This window comes from Apus apus, chromosome 1 (genome assembly GCF_020740795.1).
Source record: "Apus apus isolate bApuApu2 chromosome 1, bApuApu2.pri.cur, whole genome shotgun sequence".
In the NCBI taxonomy this organism is placed as follows: domain Eukaryota; kingdom Metazoa; phylum Chordata; class Aves; order Apodiformes; family Apodidae; genus Apus; species Apus apus.
In genome coordinates this window covers 101,050,215-101,060,151 of record NC_067282.1, presented here as the reverse complement: position 1 = coordinate 101,060,151, position 9,937 = coordinate 101,050,215, and positions in this window count along the sequence as shown.

Below are 9,937 nucleotides of genomic sequence, written 5' to 3'. Positions count from 1 at the left end.
TGGTTATCAGGTCAGCAGGGAAAGGAAATTGTGATCCAATTAATAGGAAATGGACGAGGAAGAGGTGCATTTGCATTTTTCGCCCTGAAACCTCCGTCACAGTTTCTGCCTCCTGTAAATATTTGCTATATCTGCTTGGATGGCAAGTTCCCCTGAGCAGAGTTTATCTCCTCTGGCATGGGGCAACACTGGCAGAAGCACAGCATCTTGTGCCACTAGGTCCTCTGCCCTGCCGTGCTCCCTAAATTAAGTTGGAATTGGAGAACCCAGCAGTTTGGGTGAAAACAACCTTTCTCTAATTCTTCTCTTCATAATTACCTTTGATCACCTGTGGCACATACCCAGAGGAAGTCTTTCCCCTGGTGCCTTCCTAGCTGTGGCAACTTCTAGGAAATAGTTTCTCTTCCCTCTTCCAAGCTGCCAAAGCAGCCCAGGCCTGGGCAATGCCTGGGCAGAGCAACTCTGCAGCTGGGTCCCTGGGGTGAGCAGTGACCTGGCAGCTGGGGCTGGTGGCAGCAGGAACATCCCCTGGGAGCAAATAGGGTGATGGCTACAATTCATCTTGGGGTGGGGAAAGGTGTCTTCCTCCCCAGCTGCTTGCCACCAGTCAGAGCCAGGGGTCACCACTGGGTTCTCACCAAAATCCTCTTTCATTTCAGTTTAGAAAGCAAAAAGTTCTCCATTTCTGGAATGAGTGATTGCCCCTTAGTAAAGCAGCTGGGGTCTGTGGTCCTTCTGGAAAAATTGCTTCATCTCAGCAAACATAAGGGAGTGATGATGGTTAGAAGAAAAAGCAGCCTTACAGCCACAGACTATGCTGGTTTGGGTAAGAAAGACATCAAGAAAGCATGATCATGGTAGTTAATCTCTCAAAAAGACAAGAAGGACATGAAGAGATGGGAGGACGGAGAGGTTTCTGAGCTACCAGGTTTCACCTGGGAGGAAAGCAAGTTCTTTGAGCTCAAGGTTTTCAAATCCTAAAAAGCAAACGAACATGAGATCAACTCTCTTGGACTATTCTGAATCTATCAGAAGAGAGAAACTTGTATTAATGCATGTATACCCTCTGAAAGCAGTTTCAGATGAAATAAAATGTTTCTTGAGGCTCCCTGCCCTCCAAAATTAAACTGGATTCATTTTTGCCTGATGACTTGCTTTTGATTATGGCAATGGTTTGTTCTGAATGAACACTTCCAGGCGTGCAAAGCAGCTAGGCTGGTAAATTAATGCTTTAATAGATCTCAAAGCTCCCATGCGCCATCAAATAGTGCACTCTCACTCCCACTCATAATACTGATATTAAGACAGTTTCTGTGGATCAGGATAATCTTATTTCCTTCAAGTTGTTTTGGAATATATATTTTTTTTTCTCCAAAAGGAGATATCAGTGGAAAATTAGGGTGTTTCCTTGAGAAGACAGTGAGTCACTAGTAGCTATGTTGCAATGGCTTTATTCATAAATATTGTTAGGTTCCTCACATCTTAAGTTTTGTAGACGTTGCAAAGCTAAAGTCTCTTTTTCTGCCAAGGAAGATGTTTCCTTGGTCATCGGAAGTGGACGCCCAACCACAGGCTGGGATGTCATCCTGGGAGCCCCAACCCTCCTTCCCTTATGTTCCTATGACCTTTGAAATTCACTTTGGCTACCACAGCAGCCAAAGCTCTGGTGCTGTGTTCAGGGAGGAATGTAAGAAACAAGACAGAGGGATCCTCCTCTCACCAGGCTACAATCCCTGACATGGGGATTTCATTTGCAGTTACCTCTCTTCAGGCTTACACCACCTTGCAAGGCTGACCTCTCCCCTGGGAAATTCCTCCCACGCCAGTTCCTGTCTGGTTATCCCATTTTCCTCTGCACTGTGCTGAAACCCCCACTCTTTCCAGAATCGCTGGGCAGGTTGAGCTCTCTGGAGCCCCTGCCCAAACCCCTGCTCTGTTCCTGGTTTTCTCCCCAGGGTGTCTGCCTTGAACAGGGTCACACCCGCCCTGTATGTCCCCTGCCTTGGCAGCAAATAACTGAGCAGAATTCCTCACTTGTACCTGCTGGGTAGTGTTGCCATCAGATCTGTTATTTCCAGCTTTCCCACAAAGCAGCAGCAAAATCTTTAGGTGAGGCACATGGCCTCTGCCCCCTGACCCCTGCATACAGCCTCCTGTGCTGGTTTGGTAGCAGGGAATTTTTGGTAGTGGGGGAAGGGCCCCAGGGCTGGCTCCTGTAAGAAGCTGAGAAGCTCCCCCTGCTCCAAACCCAGCCAAGGAGCCATTAGAGGGACAATAGATGTGCCTCAGTGATTAACACACCAAAGAACTGAGATAAGAGCTGGGCCAGAGTGAGCACTTAAAGAGCTGTGCTGGAGGAGGGAAAGCAGTGCCCGTGGGTGATGAGGAGGAAAGAGAAGAAGGTGCCCAAGCAGAAGTTTCCCTGCAGCCCATGGCAAGATGGCAGCTGTCCCCCTGCACTTGTGGAGGAACGTGGTGGCCAAGAGGGGTGAACTTGGCCAGTGGACTTGGATTTTGTGACCAGTGGATTTGCTGCCAGTGGACTCCGATTACGCAGCTGTGGAAGACCCCGGCGCCAGGGGAGGTGGCTGTTCCCGAAGCAGCCCCTGACTCTGTGGGAAGCCCAGGCTGGAGCAGCTCCGGACCCCGTGGGAAGGACTCATGAAGGAGAGGTTCGTGGAGGACTCTCTCCCATGGGAGGGACCCTGTGGGGAAGCAGGGCAGGACTGTGAGGAATCCTTCTTCCTGAGGAGGAAGGAGCAGCAGGAACCACCAGCCTGTGAACTGACTCTAAACCCCATCCCCTGTCCCCCTGTGCCGCTGGGGGGAAGGAGGGAGAGAAACCGGGAACAAAGGGATTTGGGCCTGGGAAGAAGGGAGGGGTGGGGGTAACATATGGAAGCTCTGCTCTCTGTGTTGTCTGTGTCCTGTGTGTGTTTGATTAGTGTGAAATTAAATTATTATTTTTCCCCAAGTTGAGTCTGTTTTGCCCAGGACCTTAATCAGTGAAGAACCCTCCTTGTCCTTTGTCTCGACCCATGAGCTTCTAGCTGGCCTTTGTCCTCCCCATCCCAGTGTGTGTGGATAGGGGAGTCGAGTGAGAGGCCACAGAGCTGTTTTTTTGTTGTTTTAGGCCCAAAACCCCACAACAGCTCCTTACCCTGACAGATGGGAACACTGAGGTGGGTTTTACCTGATTTGCTCTCAACATACTCACTTATGCTATTATTTCTATTTCTTCAAGGCACCTCCTGTGAATATTACAAGGTACTTTACGAGATTCTTTCCTTGGGCCTCCCTGCACTGAGATTGCCTTCTGGCCACAGCAGCTATTCTGGCAGGCTTTCTGTTTCTAATGTGTTTGAGAGAGGGTTCATTGTTGGTCTCCATGCTGTCAGCAAGTAGGTCCTCGGATTTCTCTTCTGCCTTATTGTAGCTTTGCATCTAATTTGCCTAATTTCTGTGTTTGATTTCTACTTTTTGAAGGGTGTCTGTTTGCTTTGAATTTCTCCCTTGTGCTGCTGTTTAGCCACCTGGGGTGTCTGTGTATTTATTTTTTTATTTATTGTCAGTACACATTTACTCTACACTTCTAATGTGGTGTCTTTAAAGAGATCCCACTGTTGCAGGGCTCTTCAAGAAAACACTTGGACAGACATCACAGTAGATCAGGCTTTCCTGTTGGGCTCCATATATGGCTAAAAAAGTTAGGTCATGAAGCAGCTCACAGCTGTTCTTGCAATCTGCAGACATGGCCCCCACAAGCCTACCTCTGGGTAGTTTGCCATGTAGCATCCTGCCATCCTGGTCCAGAAGCAGGAGGTCATTTAGCGGGCTGCCTACAGGAAAGCTGGGGAGGGACTTTTTATAAGTACTGATAGGATGAGGGGAAATGGCTTTTAACTGGAAGAGGGTAGATTTAGGTTAGACATTAGGAATAAATTCTTTATTGTGAGGATGGATGCACCCTCCCTGGCAGTGTTCAAGGCCAGGTTGGATGGGGCTTGGAGCAACCTGGTCTAGTGGGAGGTGTCCCTGCCCCTGCAGCAGGGTTGGAACTAGATGATCTTTAAGGTGCCTTCCACCCCAAACCATTCTATGATTCTGTAATCTAGGGTCTTTGTTCCCAACAGCTCCAGAAGGAGCTGGCCGGTGGCTCAGGTCAGGAATGGTTGTGCTCACAGATTTGGGTCTGCAGCAGGGAAAAGGGTTTTGCAGTCAAGATTTTCCAGTCATTCTTGATTTTTGCCTCAGTAGTACTGAGAATCCTCTGTCCTTTGGTTCAGTCTGTGTTTCTGTCAAATTTATGACCAATCTTTCTCATAAAATCCCATGAACACAGATGTAGTTGGGGATAACAGTATTTGAAGACTCTGGTCCAGTCGGAAAAGTCTTGGTTGTTTGCACGTCTTTTGACTTTCTATACTTTCTCCTTGATTTGCCAGTGCTGAGGGGTTAGACTTTTCTTTACGTATTTTTTTTTTATTATTTTTTTTTCGAAGAACCTCAAGGTTGTTCTTGTCCTCCATTCAGAAGCTACTCTTTTCTGTTTCCTTTCCCCAGTAACTTTATATTGCTGTATATACAATCCTCCAGTCATGCAAAAGCTCTATTTTTAGAAAGCTCTGTTTGGCTCCTACCTAGGGGCATGCAACAGTAAAGTTCAGCACTGCTTGGCCAGCCCTGCCCTCCCCTCCCTGCAGCCAGACATTCCCTCTTGTTAGGTGAAATACTGGGTCAGTCAGTAACCCCAACAACACCGTTTGAAAAAAAACAACCAACCAAACAGCTTAACTTTGGAGACCCTTTCTCAAAGCACATAGACAAAGCAAATCAATAGCTGTTTGTTAGATTTTCTTGTCATTTTTCTCACAGAATTCAACAAAAGTGCTTCCTACATGGCTTTTTCCTTTCACACTCTTGTAGACACAAAGAGAAACCTGTCACCTTTTGTCCCCAGACAATGTGGGCATTAGATGGAAAGCCCATGAGTGCTGGGCATGACCCCTGGCCATGGTCGTCAGGCAGCTGTTGTGGCCATTGGTGCCTGGGAAGTTTAATCCCACGCATCCTTCATGTGGTAAAGATGTCCCATGGGATCCCCCTTTCTGGTGGAAGGGGACAGGCAGAGCAAGCAGCACCATGAGTGGAAGCAGGAAAGAATAAATAATTAGTTTCCTGAAATCAGGACAACTGTTCCCATCACTTGCCCACCTCCTGAAGGAATGTCAGTTTTCAAACACCAGTGGTGATGCAGTGACTCCCTTCAAGGATGTCTGAAGTTGTGGTGAGTGCCCTGACTGGGAAAACAGATGTTTAATCCCAGCACTTCCCCCCAAGCAGCATAATTCTTCCAGCACCTTTGTCCTTCTATCCTTCAGCAGTACCTGAACTGTACACTAATCCATGCTTTGTTTTGCTAGTAGAAACAGTGCAAACATATAAGAGCATTTTCTTTTCCCCATCTCCAGCTTGAGGTGGTAGGGAAAAAAATGAGTAAATGTTTACAGCTGTTTCAGCCAGAGCAGAGTGAAAACCTGAAGGTGAACTTTTAACGTTGAACCAGATTATCTTTGAGATCCCTTCCAACCTGGCATTGTATGATTCCATGATTCTGCCATTCTCTTTTGCTCATCCTGTACCAAGAATACAGAGGGAGGTTTTCATCCCTGTGAAAAGTCTCTGATCATTCCTAGTGACTTGAATATTTTTTCAGAGCAAGAAAAAACCCTGCTATTTTAAGACAGTGGAATGAATTTTACAAACCTTTATCCACCTGAATGTGTAAATTTTTAATAGGAAAAAAAATATACAGCATGACTGACAAGGTCCTTTTAAAACACATAATACACTGAACCGTACCTGACACTTCCGTGGGTGTTAGTCTAAAAAGCTATCATCTTTACATGCAATGGAGCAAATGAACTGTGTAAAGCAAGGGTTGTAGCTGTATGCATCCTTGCTGAGAATTACTATAGGATGATAAAACCTGACAAACTTGTTCTTTTTAAACTCCATGTCCCCAGGGAAGAGACTGGTGTATTTTTATTCTTCAAACACCTGAAAAGTTTGCCTTAAGACTAACCTATGCCCTTTATACTCTGTGGTGCAAGCAAGAGAGCTTGGTCTTAAAAAATCCCACTAATCCCAGGCAGTTGATCCTTGAAGGATCAAGAGGTGAAGGGCTTGGAGTTCTAGAGATGCTACATGAGGAGTCAGTAGAGGTGAAGGATGACCTTTGAATGCTCATAGGAGCTCATTGTTCTTTTCCCATTGAGCAAGCGTTTGCCTACTCATTTCACTCAAAAGCTAGGAGAGGGCTGGGGGCTGTGTAGCTAGACCCATCACAGCCTGCTGGTAGAGACAGGTAAGAAACTCAGTGATGGGATTTTGATGGCCTTTAGGGAAGGAGCGAGGTATGTCAGCAGCAGCAGCAGGAGCTACTTCATAGTGCAGGCAGCATGCATTAGCTCCAAGTGGAGACCTGTGGAAAAGGGACACTTCCTCTTGTTGCTCCAGAAAAATAAAAATGTAAAATGCTGCAAGTAAAACTATGCCAGAAACACAGGGTTATTTTTTTGAAAGAGAAAATTAGCTTATTGCTGCTGCCCCTTTTCTTCTGGTGGTCAATACACAAATGGTAAATTCCACCATTTTATCCTCTGGATTCAGCCACCAGAGAGCCACCTCTAACCTCTCCTCTTTTAGGACATCTTGCCTCCATGTGAGATGTGTAGACTGCAGCTTTAAGGGCTGGCAACTCATCACACATGATAAAGATAACTGAGACAAAGGGGACCAGCCACCTCAATGTCCACCCCTTGTATGGGGAAGGATCTCTGGAAGTCTCAGGGCAAGCCTCCTGCCCAGCACAGTGCCATCTGCAGCCATCTTGCTCTAGATTTAAGTATCCCAGTGCTGGAGACCCTGGAGCTCCTCTATCTGCTTCCATGCTATTCCTACTACCCACTGCCACATAAGCTCACATGCAGAATGTCTTATCACCATCCTTTAACTGCTTTTTAAAAAGAATTATTTGAAGAACTTTATCAGCTGTCCTTCCCTACCTTTCTATCTGTCGTTTCTCTTCACTTTTTCTGGACCTCTGGGTCATCCTCACCCTTCTTCGGGGTCTCTTTTTAATTGTTCAAGTCTTCCTACAGGAGTAGTGCTGAAAGACCCACCAACACCCTCTGGTTGGGACCGTCCCTGTGGGGAGGAGAGCAGATGATTCTGGCCATTTGCTCTAATCCATAAGAAAGAAACTGCGTAGATCTCTCCCAATCCCCCAATAGCCATTAGATTTTCATTTAATTTTCCTTTCCCTGAAATTCATGTTTGTTTGTTTTTCATTTCAGAATGGCTACCAAGCTCCTTTCAGCATTGAATTAGAGAAACAGAGGATGCAGAAGCAGCTAGACTCACCTATTATTCCAATTAATGTGTCTTGGTGAAGCCATTCAGAATACCATGGTGCTGGCTGTGGTGATTTCATAACAACTCATGACATTCAAGATTTTTGTTAAAGCTCTGCTTTCCAGATTAATGTGATAATGGGAAAAGCTGAGGTTTTATTAAGCGAGAATTAGTGATAAAATATCTAGAGCACCTGGCTGCAGACACTGATTGGCAAATGGTACCCAAGTGCATCCTAAAGTCTCAGAAAACCAGAAGGCAAATAAAAAGTACCTGCAAACAACTGTTGTTGGCTGAGCTTGCTGGAAAGACACTTGCATGGTGTGCAAGTGGCAGCACTGGCTGCTCCAGTGAAGAGGAGCTGTTGAGTGCTGATACTAAGTTCTCCAAAATGACCTGAAGTTTTCCAGCATGACAGCATTTCCCCCTTTGTGGGAAACTGGGAGCAGGGGTGATGCAAAGTATGGAAAGAAATTATCACCCACAAAAGCTACAGAGTGGGAAACCTGGACTTCAAACTACGTCCCCAGACGGCTTGTATTGAAAGTGCCCCCTGCTGGAAGGTTTTGGGGGTGCTCTGCATGTTACCAGACACTTGGACTTCAAATACCTGCATGGGTTTTCCAAGGCATCTACAGCACATCCCTTACCCTTTGCATATGCAGCATCCTGGCCAAGGGCAGTAGTCAGAAGGTGCTGGGCAGTGTCCGAAGGGCCCAGATTCAAGTGACACAGATGTACGTGTGATATTTGGGAGCACAAGGTCACTTCAGAGGCCGTGTCGTGGTGTTTCCTCCATCCATCAGCCATGTCTGAGTAAGAGGATGGCTGAATGAAGATGAGGGTGCAGAGTGAATAGGCACTGGGTATATTGCTGGTGTAAAGGAATCAGATTCCACTTTCCAGATGAGGACCTGTTTCAGCCACCACTGCCAGGGTGATCTCTCTTCGTTGGGAGGAGTGTGTGAAAAATACAGTTTCATTCTCAAGGGGCTGTTTGGGGCAGGGAGCAGCAATGTCAGCACCACGGACACATGTGATGGCGCTGGCTGAAGATGAGACGTAGAGGAGCAGTGAACTATGCTGGGTGAAACTGGGACTGTCACTTGCTATGGCTGCCTGTACCACAGCCCCCATCTCCTGAGAAATTACTGTTAAAATACACTGCTAGACAAAATATGACAGAAAATGCGGTTTTACAGACCTCTAAATGTGAAAACTTTAAAAACTCTGAAAGATATGGGGCACTTAAGAGAGATCAGGATAAACAGTTGGACATAAAGGCAGCTGCAAATGACCCACAAATAAAAGAAGCAGTGAGGCTGACTCTGAGACTGGTAGAAGACTTCTCCTGCCATCCTTGTCCTGCTGCATAAATGGTGTAAGTTGTTAGCAGAACGTTTGCAAAGGCTCACACAACACCACCATCACAATTATCTCAAACACGGAGAGGAAAAAATTGCTCAAGAGTTCTTTTGGGAAGGATTAGTTTAAAATAATCACCATTTATAAATTAATTTCACATCCTTTTGGAGCTTAGCCTACTAGCATTTCAAGGCTTGACTGGAGCTGGCAGACAGGGTGGGCACCAATTCCAGGGCTTGACTGCCAAGAAAAAGGAAAATATTAAGAGAAAAAATTGGCAATAGTAAGAAAGGCCAGGGAAATATAGGGAAATGAAATTTAGTTTAGGAAAATTATTGTTCTCTGAGCCATGGGCTGAATTTATGCCTGGCATATTAGTCACAGTCTTACATGAGCCTGGCTTTTGCAACCCACGTCTGAAGAGAAACTGGTGATGAACACAGCTCCCAACACTTTAATAATTTTAAAATCCCTGATTATACTATTTTAATCACAGGAGTTTTTTTAGTTAAATTTGTACCTATGTCTATTGAAAGAAATGGGGAGACTCTCTCAGCTTTAACAACTTTGAAGCAAGCTGTGTAAAAATAGATGCCACACGCCTCAAGACGGCTGCAATCTTGCCAGCTGAGTCCAAGCAGCAAAGTAAGACCACAACTCTTTTGTTTCTTACACCCAGCATTTTAGGATTGCAAGTTATTGGAGTCCAGCTGAAGCCTCTGTGACACCTCTCAGGCCTTTTGCCCAGTACTGGACTAGACTGGAGAGGTCTGGGCTTCCTCCTGCTTTTCTCTGAGGTGCTGAGCATACGCAGCTCGGTTTCTCTTGGTTGTTTTGATCGCAAAGAGATGTTCTGCTGCCCAGGAGACATTTTGCACAGAGCTGTAGAGTAGATGAATGGCTCATTTCCAAAAGGAAAATGTGCATGTGGAAAAGAAAAATGCCTGGGACACAGGAGGGAGCAGTGTGGAGCCCTGTTGCAGGAGCTGCTCCTCCTTTATATGCAAGTCAACATGCTAAATCAGAGAGCACTAAATCAGAGGCCAGGCTGAGTCACCGAGCATCTGCGAACACCTCTCTGGAGACCCATGGGTGCAAATCATCTCTGCTGGGGCATGGGTGGACCAGGCCAGAGGGAAGATTTCAATGAGATATC